Genomic DNA, 16,458 nt, shown 5'->3' with positions numbered 1-16,458 from the left:
ATATTTTTCCAAAATTACCATTCAACACTAAGTATAACACTTATCTATTCCTCCCACAGGCAATTCCCTGCTCCACTGCCATTGATGTTTGCTACTAAAGCTATTTACAACTCTCCTTTTGTCAGATCAGTACATGCTGGGATGTCCAGAGTGAATGCAGACTTGGAGATTGCACACAGAAGCTTCAAGGGCTGCAACAACAACCAACAAGTTTATTTTGAAGAAAAAGTGTGTTTTCTGAAATGTTCTTTAATGTTTGGATACTTGGCAGCTTATTGGAAAGTTATACAATGTTTGGTTGCAAACAAATATTCCTATTTACCTTTAAGATTCGGTCCCCTAACATGCAATGTACTACCCTCATTTAAGGTACACATGGCTTGAATATACTGGACTGACTGACAACACTGGACTTTTCAGTGATATTCCACATGAAAGGCAGTGGTTCTCATTTCACTTCGACAATATCATTTCAAAATAGGAGCAAGGAAAATCTATGAATTCCAACAAGGCATACCATTAAAAACACAGGAAGCACAGAGATACGAAGACCATATTTCACTTTAATTCTCACTCCAGCTTAATGCAGTTTTCAGAGTAACAGCCGTGTTAGTCTGTATTCACAAAAAGAAAAGGAGTACTTGTGGCACCTTAGAGACTAACCAATTTATTTGAGCATAAGCTTTCGTGAGCTACAGCTCACTTCATCGGATGCATACTGTGGAAACTGCAGAAGACATTATATACACAGAGACCATGAAACAATACCTCCTCCCACTCCACTCTCCTGCTGGTAATAGCCCCCCCCCTTTTTTTTTCAAAAACCACACACACAGACTCACTCTCCTGCTGGTAATAGTTTATCCAAAGTGACCACTCTCCTTACAATGTGTATGAAAATCAAGGTGGGCCATTGCCAGCACAAATCCAGGTTTTCTCACCCCTCCCCCCCACACACAAACTCACTCTCCTGCTGATAATAGCTCATCCAAACTGACCACTCTCCTTACAATGTGTATGATAATGAAGGTGGGCCATTTCCAGCATAAATCCAAGTTTAACCAGAACGTCTGGGGGGGGGGGGTAGGAAAAAACAAGGGGAAATAGGCTACCTTAATGCAGGTTACCTTAATGCAGTTGTGATCCTGTGCTCCCTCATTCTTAATAAAAATGTGTTTAACTTCCACTTAAATGTATGTGAGACTAACAAAGACTACAAGACTAACATAGCCATTATATTTCACATCCCTAAATAGCTAATATGCTGGTCATGTCCTCAATCTTTGTCCATGACTTTGTTTTCAAATTACTCTAGCACTTCCTCGGCCTCTGTTTCTCACTCCTCTGAGTTTCTACACAGTACACATTATTAACAATTTTAAAATAACTGTTTACAAGTATTAGTGTTATCAGCATACTTTTGTGTTCCCAATGCTGTGATAACATTAAGCGAGAGAGCATTAAAGATCTTGACAACAACCACTATTTGATATTTATTTTTAGTCTCTTGTTTTATCTGTTGTAGTTCAAGTGTTGTAAATATAAATCTTTCTAAACAAGATACAGGCTGGTTTTTAAATTCTGGTAAAATTCAGTTAAATACTGCCTGTTTCTCTCTACACTATTGCTTTATTATTTTTTAAAAAGTTATATTGCGCCATGTTCTCTATCAGTCTTTCAGTTAACTACAATGCTTGCGAAGTCAGCATGAAGTGACAAAAATCCTAGTTAGGCAATACAGTGCACGACTAAATTAAGTACACATTTGAAACATATTGAGCAGTGGTTAGCACAAAACTTTGCTCAATCACAAAAACAGAAGTGAAGAAAGTTCCTTCTGAAACAGCATAAAGACATACAATATTTAAAACCATTCAAAAAGTTCAAGACATGGATGAAGCCACATGTAAAATAATGAGTTGTAAATGCTCTTTCTCTTTGCATAGTGCAAGCTTATATCACAAAGAAAAAAAGTTCCTTCAGAACGTGGTATATTTTCTTTATAAAAAATAGTAATTCTAAAAACAACTACTTGTGCTTGCTTGTTGGGTCAATGACACCTTTCACTTCTTAGAATGACCTTTAAGAGCTAATCCTCCCTCGTTTTCTCTGTCCTCTTTCTTAGTATTAATAGCTCAAAAATAACTTAAGGATGAATGAAAAATCTTTCATATTACCCTTTTAAAGGAAAACACGCACACTGGAGATCATAAGGCTAATTAAAGGCCAATATTTCCCCAAATGTAAATGATAGCTTTATTTATTTAGCTGACCACAAGTACAATTTTGAGAACCACAAAAGTCAGAATTAAACTTTAAACTTTAAATATTGAGTGAGCTCAAATGTGGTTTAGGGGAGAAGTGACATTTTAAGCAGCTGTTCTTTGGTCTACCATATGTGAAGTAAGTTTGTGATTTTTGTTCCTGTAAAATTCCTAGAGGAGACGTGTCTACATCGCAGTTGACATTAGCTGTCAGATTCAACAGAAGCACCAAGGACTGAACAGATATAAAGAATAAAACTACCTTGATACTTCTATAGGCAATCCTTCCATTTCAGGCTTGAAATATATTGACAGGGTAGTGCGGAGAAATTTGTCCATGGTGTACTTGTTCTGTGAATGAGTGTAGGATTTCATTTCCAGCTCTTTGAATCTGGCACTACTTACAAGAAGTAAATTCAATTTGTTATTTTAAATCATGCAACACAAAGTCAAAGGAGGAAAATACATCATTAAAGTTTTCTTACTGTGCACTGTTATGGCAAATTTTGCAGGCATCACAAGTTAGCATGTGATGTTACACTGCATACTGAAAGGGATATCCTTGCAAGACCTAGGCTTTAGCTTATTTTTTCTTGCTTTTATAAAGTATAAATCTGACTTTCAGAAAAGTTAAAGAACTTTTAAACAAAGTTTTATCAGAAGATCCTCTCTGTGTCAAGTTATCCTCAGACAGCAAAAACCCAATGCACTAGATACAGTTGGCATGGCTGGGGTATCCGTGGTCTCTTGGAGATCTCTGGGTATTATAACAGACCCTGGAGACAATAGAGAGACAAGGTGGGTGAGGTAATATCTTGTATTGGACCAACATCTGTTGGTGAAAGAGACAAACTTGCTGAAGAATAACTCCGTGTAGCTTGAAAGTTGTATTAGACCAACTTCTGTGGGCAAAAAAGACAAGATAGCACTTCACCCACCCTGTTTCTCTAGTATCCTGAAACCAACATGGCTACAATTCTGGAGACAATAGGCAAACTTTCCTTGAGGGAATCAGACTGGTACACAACAGCCACAAGATCACTAAAACTGCACCTCTTTCCTCAGATGCACCAAGCATGTCTCTGCCATAGTTCAGGATCTAGTCCTATGTTTTTTTAATGGAGTTAGTAATAGAAGAGTAATAGGGTAGTTTGCCCATGGGTTGGGGAGCCTGGGGCTAAGCCAACCCCTGATTAAAATATGAGTCCCACCTTAGGGGAATCAGATGATTCCAATATAAAAGGCAGCAGGAAGCTGCAGCGGGAGAGACTCAGGAAGAAAGCCTAAACTAGAAGGCTATGTTTCTCTTGATCAGAATAAGGTCTCTGTGGATAACAAGACCACTGAAGATGGATATGAGTTACAGGGCTGGTATGATGGACATTGTATTTGGAACACAGAAGAATATTTTGAATTACTTTTGGCTACTGACCCAGTTTCAGGAAAGGCCGTGGATATCCCTGAGATTGACTATACGCCACTCCCACCAGCCCCTGAACAGTGGGAGGGCCTGGTGGAAACACATCTGGCCACAAAGGGGAACCTCCCAAATGGTGTCCCCAGTACAGAAGTTCTAGAACTATATCAAGTTATGGGTTGCAGGATGGGGTGGGGATTTCTGTCTGTATTTTACGGTTTATATTTGAAGCCAAACTAAAACTGAAAACTGAACCAGCTCTATTTCTCAAGCTGACTTCTTACTTCTTTGCTGCCATTGATATACGTGCTCCCCACTTCAGCTGCAGCCCTGCAGTTTGTCTTTGTTAGCTTTTGGGCTCATAGAGCCTTTCTTTGTTTCATAAAATAGAGTCTACATTTAAAGGGGTACTGTATATAAATAATATATTACAAAATAATTATTAAAATAATATTCTGCTTGCAAGCTGACTCCATTTTGAGACTTAATATATGGCTCATTTTCAGATGGAAAAAAGTGAGATCCGAACTGTAACCTAATGGAGTGTAATATTATTATTAGCTAAATCTATTTGAGAAAAACCTAATCAAGATCTGAAAAACTCTTTTTTGGTGTTCCGACAATGCAAATTTAAATTTATTTTTAAAACTGACTTAAGAATGAGCCTTTAGTTAGCAGTATTTCAATTAATATTACTGTTCTCTGAAAACATGCTCATTTAAATATAACTTATCAACAGTTTTCTAAAATATACACAACACAAGCAATCACATACAATTAAGTTTATTTCATTTTAAAACACTTCTGTCTTCAAAGATTTCAGTGGGACAGTAATATAATAATTTCATAGGAAATTATTTTTACTGTGCTTTGGGTAACACTGCACTCTAATCCTCAAAAACAAACCTTGAAGAAGAAACATTTTTATTAAAAACTTAACGCCAACAAAGATTTCGTACCAGGAGTAGCAACTATTAATGGTGCTTAATTAATTAATTCAGTAACTAGCTTCAAATGGGGTATTTAGTGCTGCAAGTATTCATAGTAAAGGACAATAAAACTTTTTTTCCTGCTGAAACTTTTTATCATACAGCTCACAGAAGGTCTCTGGTAAATGCCTGGTCTATGTTAAAACTAAGTTGATTAAATACATTATAAATGTACAGCAATGTTAAATTAAACTGACCAGTTTATACTATGACTAGACTAAATTGTTACGAGACTTAATATAGCCATGCATGAAAATAGGGGAGTATACGGATTTTCCCATCTTGAGCAGCCACACCAGGGCTACCCACATCAAAGCTCCTGGTGTTCTTGAGTTGTACACCAGATGCTTTGCTTGGGGAGCAAAAAGGTGAGAAGGGGATGGTAAAGAGCAGGGATTAAGCCAAGCACCCAACCTCACCCCATGCATCAGCCAAAAGAACTGACTGTTTGTGGGATGGTGATGGTATTCTGCACCTCATAAAAGGAGCGCCATAAATATCTGGCCACCCCACCACTACAGCAGAGACTGGCAATCACAATGCTTTCTGGTGCTTCACTTGGGGCAGTGTGCCTATGCATCACCTTTTAATATGGGCAGTGTACAAACAGCACAATCTAACCATAAGTGAGTAAGCAGTAGCTCCGACCTAAATACATGAAAGGGGGGAATTCTGAACTGCTACAAATCTTGTACATAATAGAGAGAGTGCAACAATCTTCTCAAGGTAATTGGAAAACGTGAAAGAAGGTGCCTATCCTTATACTTGTTTTTAAGACAGCTCATCAATTTGTCTGTCGTCACTAGTTCCTAGGCTCCTAATTTTACAGCATTTGAGTAGAGAAATATAAATTCAAGTTCATAGTACATATTTTGTATTCTTTGTTCAACTTGTTTACAAGGCTGTATCCATGCTCCAATCAAAATGAAATGTTTTCTATCTGAAATATCAGGTCACTTGGGAACCGCATGTTCATGTTACAATATGTAGTTTTATTGTTTTAAGTGTGAGGTGACATTTCTAGGCTAAAGACTTCCTACAAAAAAATGCAACATACCATTTGTGGATTTTTTTCTGGCTAGGAAGTAACTGAAAAGACAGTAAGAAATTATATACATAAATACCCAAATGTGCAGATAATAGACTCAATTTAGGCAAGTCTAATACTACATTTTAACTTACTAGAGAACAGTGTGATTTTTAAAAAACCACTGACATATTGCACTGCTAGAGTACATTTCCAAGCTAGGCTACAAATTGTAATAAGTGAGTTAATTGGAGACCAGTTTTATCAAGCAAGAAAAGGTCAAATGGCTTTTGGTGATTTGTTTCTTACACAGAATCTTCCTGCCCTGGAAGCTAAGAATAACAGAGTTGGGGAATTAGATCTTGTGACAAATTGAAGAATAAATTAGACAATAAATATAAAACTAGGTTTAAAATCAAACAAGCTATCAATTAGGACTCTCAATCTCTAATGTTTAAGTGGCTATTACTATGTAAAGAGAAGAGAGAGGATCTTTCTTGGACCCCCAATTTACTATGTGGGCAGACTCCTGAGCCTTCCTGGAATGCTATTAAAATCAAGAGGGCCACATGGAGCTAATTACAGGATTGTGACCTTGTTTTTAATGAATCAGATGAAAATAATATGACTGTATTGTGTACATTTTAATTTTCAATTTGATTATATAGTTTATTTCCTGAAGAAGACCATCATCTCCCCTTATTTTTCATGATTACCATATTATCTAGATCATCATTGTAAAGTCAATTGAACAGCTACAGATTAGCAAGTAATTATCAAGGAAGTGACTTAAGGTCAATTTTATACTTAGCTCATAGCCATAAAGATGCAGATCAGTCAGGAAAACGCTGGCTCAAGCTTATACAATTCAGAAAATTCGATCAAACCCAATTGTCTGTAGATCTAATGAACATGTGATTCAAAATTCTGTACCTTTATCTTGACAATTTCTTACTGGGGATTTCCATGCCACTTGAAAAAATGACTATTCAGCTTTTAAAGACAAACTCAAATAACCCTATTCACTTAAAAAAATAAAAGGTCGATGTTTAAATATGAAGTTTTCTAGAGAAATCTTTACATAAAACATTTTATTTAACGTCAAAGCTACAGAATTTTAATTTAGTTGAAAGTGTCCTCATTTATTTTTCAAATTTCATCAGAATTTTTAAATTCGAAAACATTCTGACCAGCTCTAAGTAGCACCAACTGGTGACTGCCAACACCATAGTATTTCACTATACATGCCATCAGAAATAACTTCGGTATTTCAGATATTTTTTAGTTGCCGTTACTAAATGTTGACATTCTAAAGGCAACCACTGAAATTTCCATTCGCACTAAGTGATTTTGACATTGCTGTTCTATGAAGAGGAATATTTTTGCTTTGTCTTTTGGTTATGTTTTATTCATAATCTTTATGGCCTATGACAACCAGATTCTTGTGCTATGCTCCAAGAAGTTACAGTTTTTCATGATGCTGATCGACAATGGTTGGAGAAAATATCACAGACTTAAAATATCACTATTGCTATGCAAGGGAATAAAGACAATGAAGATTATTATTGGCAATTGTACCGAAGTAGAGTGAAATAAATTGACAAACACAAACATGCTTAGACTAGTGCTATAGCAGCACTTTACTGCCATTAACATTTCTTATTAAGGGTCTGAATGATCGAATATGGCAGACAAAAGTCTTTTCCTTACAGACATTGTGACCTGTCACTTACACATGCTCAGTCAGATGTCCTACAAAGAATTTCTGTGTGTGGAGAAATACAACACTATTCATACATACATCACTATTCATTATATACCTTGTTTTTAATGTACAGATATTCTGCCTTTATACGAAGTGTTTCCTTTGAGTGATATCCTTTCTTTAACAAAGGGACAAGACATTAATATTCAAATAACAGTTTCAGCTGGTTAAGGTGTCTTTCTAGGCTAAACATGTAGCATCTTGATACTCGAAGTATCAAGTTTCCCTGATCATTATCAATTCCCCATTTCCTTCTCCACTGCAAACTTTTGCATTAACATCCACCCCCATTTTTAATTCCTCAATGCTAATTACATCTTTAGTACAAATGTTTGGTAACTGAAATCTTCCTACAGGGATAGTATCATTTATCAGCCCTTCAGTGTTTCACTGTCTATATTTCAGTTCAAGGCATAACCCATAAGCAAAACATTGAGAAACTCTAGGGAACACAGAAAAAAGAGCCCTGTAGAATTGGAGCCTCTCAGACATTCTTTAAAAATACATTTTCAGGAAATGAGTTCACTATACAGAGGCATTCAGTCTATCAAACATCAAGTGAAAAGGAGAGTGAATGGAATATTCAATGACTTTTCTCAATAACAAAAGTAATAAAAAAGCTATTGTTGACAGTCACCCATTTTAAAAGGTAATACTACTGTTTGTTAGCTGAGCATCACATTTCTTTCCTCTCTTCATTGAGTGTCGTTCCCTCCCATTGAGTAACTGAACTTAATTTCTCAATGTCAACACCTCTGCTAATCCCTACATCCCATGCCAGTTTTCAAAGCAGACTATTTGTTTTGCAGGGAATGAGTTTAATATTTTACTAAGAAGTCAACAGATGAAAGGGAGTATTTTTCCTTCTCCTCCCTGCCTACATAATTTCAATATAAAAGAGAATTACAGTAAAAGTAACTATTTCTCTATTTATTCAACATCATTTAACTGGGAAATTGCCTTTTTATTCTCCCTGCTCTGTCTCACTCACACACTTTACAGGTCAGCATTGCAAAGGTGGTCTATTAAGCTCACCTCTCAATTTCTCTTTTTTTTTTTTCAAACTAGCAACTACTACTGCAAGAAATGACCATGCTGCTCCTGCTATCCCTCTATGTAAGGCATCAATATTCAAAAACTCACATCTAATAACTGCCCTTGGAGTGAGGCATAGCAGCTGCCAATCATCCCTATTGGATGCATCCCAGCCAAGCAATAACCTTCCAAGATGCAGTATTTTCTTTCAAGACAGTCCCATAAACCAAACGATGGATACATTGATTTATTAATCATAGTTGCGATCATTAAAATAATGAGGGTTAATTGCGAGTAGGTAGGGTCAAGATGTGATTTAGAGCCTTCCACTGACCTTATTCTGAAATATATAGGAAGAGTTATATGAACCACCCATCAAAGGAAAACCTTAGGGACCGAATTAGCCTTTTCAGAACATTTGTGGCATGATGTGAGATGTTACCCTTTCGGTCATTCTTATCATTTCCCAGTATTGTTTCTGGAGTCTTCACAGACAGAAGCTATAATTTGCTATAATTGTCAGTGATCTTATCATAAAGATGCACCAATTATGCTTTTTGGACATCTCCAGAATATAATAAGTTAACAGCAAAAAATGTTTGATTCACATTGGGAGGTTCAGCTTGAATGTTCAGCTGGGAGAGGGAGGGAGAGTGGCTGGATCTGACCCCAAATTGAATTCCGTTGTATTGTAGCCATCTCCTTCCAGCTTTACACCTGAAGCAGATGGAAGCAGATTGTATCAAGAGATCAGCCCTTTCAAATTACAATAGTTTACGATACTCATCTGCATTTTAATCAGATGTAAAGGATTTATTCCTGAAATACATCAAGGAAGCCTATTTTCACCACCTGGCAATTCATCTGAGAGTTTATAGCCAATCAAGTAAAATATGTTGCACATTTTCACTTTGTATGTCTTGCTCTCTAGAGTATGCAACATTACACGGATATAGGTGTCAGTGATTGTATTAGCAGTTATATATAATCCCATCAAAATAAGGACCAGAAGGTGATTTCACACCCAAAATCCATTTTATTAGGGATTTATCTGGTGCTTGACAAAAGAGCTGATCGTGTGGGTTTCATCAAATAAAGCCATTTTATTCAAAATGCAATACCAACTCTTATAGTCAGAGAACAGGCCAACTGCATGACTGATAGATAACAGAACTGGTTTACTGTCTGTGGCATGCTTCATCCTGTAACCAGTGATGGTGTGAATTGGAATTTAGTCTTGCTGGGTCTAGAAGATGCAATAGCACAAGTGCAAAAATACAATTTTTACAACCTGCAGAGGCATGCAGTATTGTCCCAAGAGACAAATATCAAAATATTGCCCTGTTGAAGTTTACTGTTTGGATTAATTCTGCTTCACCAACAAAGTTATACATACCAACCTTATTATCCATAAACTAACGGACAACCCAATATTGTGACAGAAGCAATTAAGTGCATTATGACATTTGGTTAACATGACTGGTTTGATTCTTTAAATCAAATACTATAAGAATTAGATTTTTGGTATATCTTTTTGCATACTGTATTAAAAGGGAAATAGAGCCGTTGCTAATGGGGAAGTATGAATAAAATAGTGAAGCAAAGTACAGAGTTTATGAAAGGAATATAGTTAGGAACATGACTGACTCGGCTAGATTGAAAGACACCATCATTTCCTAGCAAAAAAACAGAACTACCTTAACATTGGTTTCTAAATACACTATATAATAATGTGAGCTATTTTTATAGTTATTTTTTAAATACCAATACTATACATACTCCGGACTTATCTAACATGTTAGCACTTCACATTTGCAATACACTATGCACGCAAGAAATTAATTTTTAAGTTCCACGTTGATCTATTTACATTTTTGAACAGGAACAGCCATCATGGAACAATGGTCCAGTTAGACGAGAATCCCAGCTTTGACAATGTCCGTTACCACAGAGAGAGGCATAACACCACTACAATGCACCTAATGGTTGCTGAGTTTAAAAGGAAAAGGTAGTATTGCTAATACAAGTTCTAAATCTGTTTCCCATCTTTGTTGTTTCCATTTTTTTTTTCGTTGTTCTTTGCATTTCTTTAATGGTCATGAAAGCAAGGGACTGATGGTGCAGGTAGAGGTTGAACAATTCCCCACACAGGTTGTCAATTTTAAGTTGTTTGAAGAAGGGACCTTGTGTCTCATTTCTTGATTTGTATACTTGTACTAAGTCTAGAATGTTGTGAACATCCACAGCACTATAATAAATCAGCAGCAGCAGCTCAGACTGCCAATACCTCTGCTATTCCAATCTCTCCACACAAGAGACTCTGTTCATTAGTAATTTTGCTGTGATTATGTGATGCAGACAGATATCCTATCAGTCTCATTAACCTTGCAACCCAAGTCAAGTTTGAACCTCATTTCGCATAGAGTTCTCTGTGTTTTGACAAACAAAAAGTCAAATACTGCTCGATACCTATACCCCAAGAGGGTCTTTGCAAGGATTGAAAGTAAGGTGTGAGTGTGACTGAGACTGTTAGAACTGCATTGGCTTTCTTTCATTTTTGTCCTCGTTCATACATAAGATCACTACCATTGTTCTACTCTGCTACATCACCACATTGTTGGGTACCACATTCAGAGAAACCATTAAAATGCTTTTTTAGTTAACAGTTTTCCAACCAGTACTAGTAGGATATTAGTTAACTACATTGTAGATGGTCAGAATAAATCCACTATACGTCAAGCTATGTATTTATTCTACAGCTTCACACAGTTTCATAAAAGCCAACAGTCCCTTCTTATATGTTAACCTGATTATGTCAGTAGTACCAGTATAGTCATGAGGACACTGGTGAGTGGTTTAGTGAAAGATGGACACATGGGTGCCAATTTACAGCTATGTTGTCTAAACGATACAGCTATTTCTTCCTCTGACAAGAGTAAAGCTTTCATCAACTGATTTTACCAGAATTGTGAAATGTAATTGGATTTTTCTACGTCAATTTTGAAATGAATTGGCAGGAGAGATTTAGTCAGATATAAAATAAGAATAATACTGAGAAGAGAAGCTGACAGTAAAGTAAAAAGGTACCTCGCTAATATCTGAGTATGTCAGTGGGGAAAAAAAAGTCATTCAAGCAAGCCTTCATATTAATGGCACACCCAAATCAATCTATAATAGAATAATTCGCAGGTGGAGTATGTGTGTTATGTTGATATAGAATTTCAGAAAAAAATATATGTCTCAAACAATGTGATAAAATCTTCTAACAACAACAGATGACAACCTAGAGTTTAGAGAACATTTAAAAAAATCCTACTTTATCAGTTACTTCAATATTCTCAACACAATCAAAGAAATGGGGTCTATCCAGCACTAGATTTTTAAACATTAGGATTATATATGTACACACATACATGCTCCCTCCACAATCATACCATATAGAGAAATAGCATCCATAAACCTAATGTGACTGCAATATATTTCATATAAATTAGTTATAGTCCTGAATGACAACCTTCTGGAACTCATTAGAAATATACAATGAATTTATAATTATTCATTTTTTCCTTTGAGAAGAAGGACTGGCAAATCTGTAGGGACTGAAAGAATTACGTCCTCAAAGAGTTAAAATATATATTGAATTAATTTCTGGGTGGAGCTAGTTTTCTTGCTGGCTGATCTTACCTAAGCTGTAAAACCTCACATGAATCGCCAAATTCTGACAGGATGACTTTACCAGCCCTGTGCCTGTTTAGCTCATACAACTCCACCAGACTCTTTGAGAGACCTCAAAATGAGCAAGAGCCCATGCTCTTTGCATCTGATGCAAATGCAAGAAACTCCCACCATCAAAAGACTCCTTCTTCAAGTGCACTCACTTTGTTCACCAATCCAAAGCCAAAGTGGGAACAAGGAGCTATACAGACTACCCAATCTTCCCCCTTACTGTCTGTCAGACCTCCGGGATTGTGTGACTTAATTCACACACAGGATGTTTCAAACTTACCCTGTCCCCACTTCCTGGAGTTTGCTTTTTTTCTAACTTAAAATCAACACAAGTATAAACCTCAGCAAAATCTTCTTCTTGAATTTGGTTGTTTCCGGGCTCTCTCCATGCAGGAGCCCTCTATCTCTGCACATACCTCAGAGGAAAGTAACCTTTTTAAACTCCTGGATTGGAGCTATAATGTGCTGTGTAGGTACACATACATAAATATTAAACTTAGCTGTATTTTAAAAGGTGAGTGGGTTAAAATGAACTTAAAATAGATTCTTCTGATACTGTGTATACACACACACACACAGTATTTGATAAAGGCATAAAACAGGTTTTGTTGCCAAACCTCTCCACCTCTCCCTACCCCCCTTCTACAAGTTCTTCTCTACTTTAATACTAGAAACTGAATGATCTCAAGTACCTTTTTATCTTGCAGATCCCAACAGTCTTTGGCAGGCCTGGAATGTCATGTTGAGGTTGCAGGCTGAAACCCAAGATGCAGCTGCTGTGCTAGCCAAAGTCTGGAGAGAAAAAATGAAAAACCATATGAAGCTTTCAACAAACCCCAGTAACTGCAGAGTAAGTGCAGTACTGTAAGGTCCCCTTATGTGCTACTATATTAAGCTCTATGACATTGCAGAAGAAAATAGAGCCATTTGGCTGACCCATACATAATAGAAAGATGGTGATCAGTATGTGTCATAAAAATAAAGGGAAGGGTAACCACATGTCTGTATAGAGTACTATAAAATCCCTCCTGGCCAGAGATACAAAAACCTCTTACCTGTAAAGGGTTAAGAAGCTAAAGTAAGCTGGCTGGCACCTGACCAAAAGGACCAATCAGGGGATAAGATACTTTCAAATTGGGGTGGAGTGGGGGAAGGCCTTGTCTGTTCCGTGTCACTTTTGCCGGAGGCAGAACAAGAAAGCAAGCACTCCAACTCCTTAGTAAGTATTTAGCAAGGAAATGCATTATATTATCTTTTGTTTTGGCTTGTGATTTTCTCTGTGTTGAGAGGAAGGTGTATTCCTGGTTTTTCTTTTTGTAATTTTAAGGTTTTTCCTAGATGGAAATTCTCTGTGTTTTGAATCTAATTGCCCTGTGAGATTATCTCCCATTCTAATTTCACAGAAGTGCTTCTTTTACCTTTTTTCTTTCTAATAAAGTTCTGTTTTTTTTAAGAATCTGATTGGTATTTTTTTAGTGTCCTAAAAACACCAGCACTGGTCTGTGCTCATCTTGTTTATTCTCAAGCCTCCCCAGGAAAGGGGGGTGTAGGGCTTGGGGAGATATTTGGAGGGAATAGGACTCCAAGTGGTCCTTTCCCTGATTCTTTGTTAAATCACTTGGTGGTGGCAGCATTTTTCTAATCCAAGGTACAAGGGAGAATTTTTGCCTTGGGGAAGTTTTAACCTAAACTGGTAGAAATAAGCTTAGGGGGTCTTTCATGTGGCTCCCCACATCTGTACCCTAAAGTTCAGAGTGGGGAGGGAACCCTGACCGTATGTGTTGGCAAAACCTAGTCAAGTAAACTGTCTTCTTTGGCTCTATCAGAAAATTGCTTGCTTATTACGTTATAAGGTAATAATTTCTAAGTAAAATCTTTCAAGAAGTTAAAATGGAAAGCATATGCTTTTGGGACGAAATTGCAGAATTGAAAATCAGAATTTACAATCTGTAACTATGGAGCGATTACCGCCACTCCATAATTAAAAAATGGGATTTGTATGCATGTGGATTATTATGCCATAGAATAGGAGAAGCAGTAAAATGGTAGACAAAAGTAATTAGAGTCTTCAGGCCCACCTCAAAGAAGGAAGAACACATCATACTTGCACATGTTACCTCCCTCTGTCCTCCGCAGTTCTATGGTGAAGCATTTTAGGGCTCTATCCTAACTTTATGCATGATAACAGTCGATTGAGCATTAGTTAGAGGTGGTCAGAACAATTCTGATTTCTCCACCCGAAAAATGACAGTTTGTTGAAAAACATTTCATGGAAACATGTCAATTTAAAAGAAATTGGAAAAAAAACCCCCAGATTTGAATGTTTGATAGGTTTGAAATATTCTGTTTAAACTTTTGCAATATGTTTCAATTTGCCATTTCAAAACAACTTTTTTTCACATTTTAAAAATTTTATAATAATGTCAAAGGTAAAAATGTAACAAAATGTTTCAAACAGCAACAAAAAACCAAGTATTTTTTCTGAATTTCATTTTGTGGGAAATTCCATTATTTTTTGTTTTCATTTCACACTGATATTGCAGAATTTCTCAGGAAATCAGTTCTCACTCAGTTCTACAAGTAATGTAGTAATGTAACTATTAAAGCAAAGCAGGACATTTTTAATGCAAAAGCATAATGTGAAATATTTTATGTCTCTTTTGGCATAAAATATAAAATATATATTGTAATAGGCATTGTTGAGGTTGCAATGAGTCACCATTATAAGCCCTGTTTTCTCTCTCTCTCCCTCTCTCTCACACACACACTTTTTAATATGGAGATATAAATGTTCTTCCTTTGCTGACAAAACACCATTTGTGTTTCCCAGAAGTAAATGAGAGTCTGGAATAAGGAGCTGCTAATTAACTTCTGAAGACTCATTGGACAATTTTGGCTCAAATGCTACTCTGATTATCCCTCTGAAAAAGTAAGCTAGGTTCAGCAAAAGATAGATACTACGAGAAGAATTCATTTGTATACCAGAGCTCAGACTAGGCTAATTTTTGACTCTACAAGATGTGGGCTGGGTAGGGACACTACTGGCCTACTGGTGTGAGAGAATGCTAAAACAAAATACATGTTTCCCCAATATTATATTTAGTATATTGATAGTACAGCACAGTGTTCAATTTGTACAATTTAAGATGTGGGTGATTATGGGTATGGTTGGTTGAAAGTTTTCTCTTAAATTTTTTTTTCCAGTGGAAAATGGCCATTTTGTCAAAATGTTCTTATTTTGAGACGATTTACACTTTAGAATTAGAGCTAGTAGGAAAAAAAACAAACAAACAAACAGTATTTTTATCCCATGGGAAATTCCATATTTTGACATTTGTTTTTATCCCAATTTATAATTAAAAGCCCCAAAATCAAAATTTCTCAGAGTTCTGACTTGAAATTTTTCTGAAATGTCAAAACATTTTGTTGTGGCTCAGTTCTATATTGAACTGGTTCTATCAGAGCTGCCACAGGGCCTCGTGCCCCTATTCTCCACCATGGGCCAGATTCAGTGGATGGTCTACATCTCTCATGGATTTTCCTTCTGGTCAAACCATGAGGGTGCATTATTGGAAATACAGTCCAACTGGGAGCCCTATCCATACAAGAGAATGAGGACATGAGGGTCCTGAACTGCAACTGCCATGAGGTCCTACAGCAGCTCAGGCAGACACAGATTAATATACTGGCCAAAACCAAAACATTTTGATTTAGTTCTACAAACAGAAATGTGTTAATTCAGGTTGACTCCACCTGAAATGAAATACCACATTTTATTTTCTCACTGGAAAAAAAATCAAAATATTTTGGTAAAACTGAAATTTCCCAAATTTTCAATTTTGCAGAAACTGTTTTTTCACTGAAATAAAAAAAAAACATTTTGATGGAAAATTCCCAGCCAGATGTATTCAGAAATAATGTTATGAGCCTCAGAACTATTGGACAGGGGTAACAGAGAAGCATTCAGAGAAGGGGTAAACTAAATCAGAAGTGTAACTCACTAAATCTTTCAGGAGCCTCTTCCAGTATATCTGTATATCCAGTGGAGAGAAAAGTCTCCAGAGTTGCAAATGAAATAAAATAAAAAGGGACTAATATACCTTTCAAACAACAAAAGTACTAAATTACATCCACAGAAGAATGAAATTCCAGAAGTTGGGCAAAATATAAAAGAGAGATCTAAAGCAAAATACAACTGTAGGGGGCTGGCAGATTTCTAAGTGGGGAACAGGACT

The 16,458-nt window shown here is 36.5% G+C and overlaps 1 protein-coding gene across 7 annotated transcripts in view; it reads right to left on the bottom strand.

Moving 5' to 3' along the window:
- MGAT4C (MGAT4 family member C) overlaps nucleotides 1-16,458 on the bottom strand; it is a 687,109-nt gene that overhangs the window by 480,605 nt on the left and 190,046 nt on the right. For all 7 annotated transcript variants that reach the window (XM_075124304.1, XM_048835659.2, XM_075124305.1 and 4 more), the window contains one exon: nucleotides 12,916-13,015. The gene's annotated coding sequence lies outside the window, so the exon portion shown is untranslated. The remainder of the gene's footprint in view (nucleotides 1-12,915; nucleotides 13,016-16,458) is intronic.

This window comes from Caretta caretta, chromosome 1 (assembly GCF_965140235.1).
Source record: "Caretta caretta isolate rCarCar2 chromosome 1, rCarCar1.hap1, whole genome shotgun sequence".
Classification (NCBI taxonomy): Eukaryota; Metazoa; Chordata; order Testudines; family Cheloniidae; genus Caretta; species Caretta caretta.
The sequence above is the reverse complement of the archived record's forward strand: the minus strand, read 5'-3'. Positions and strand labels throughout refer to the sequence as shown.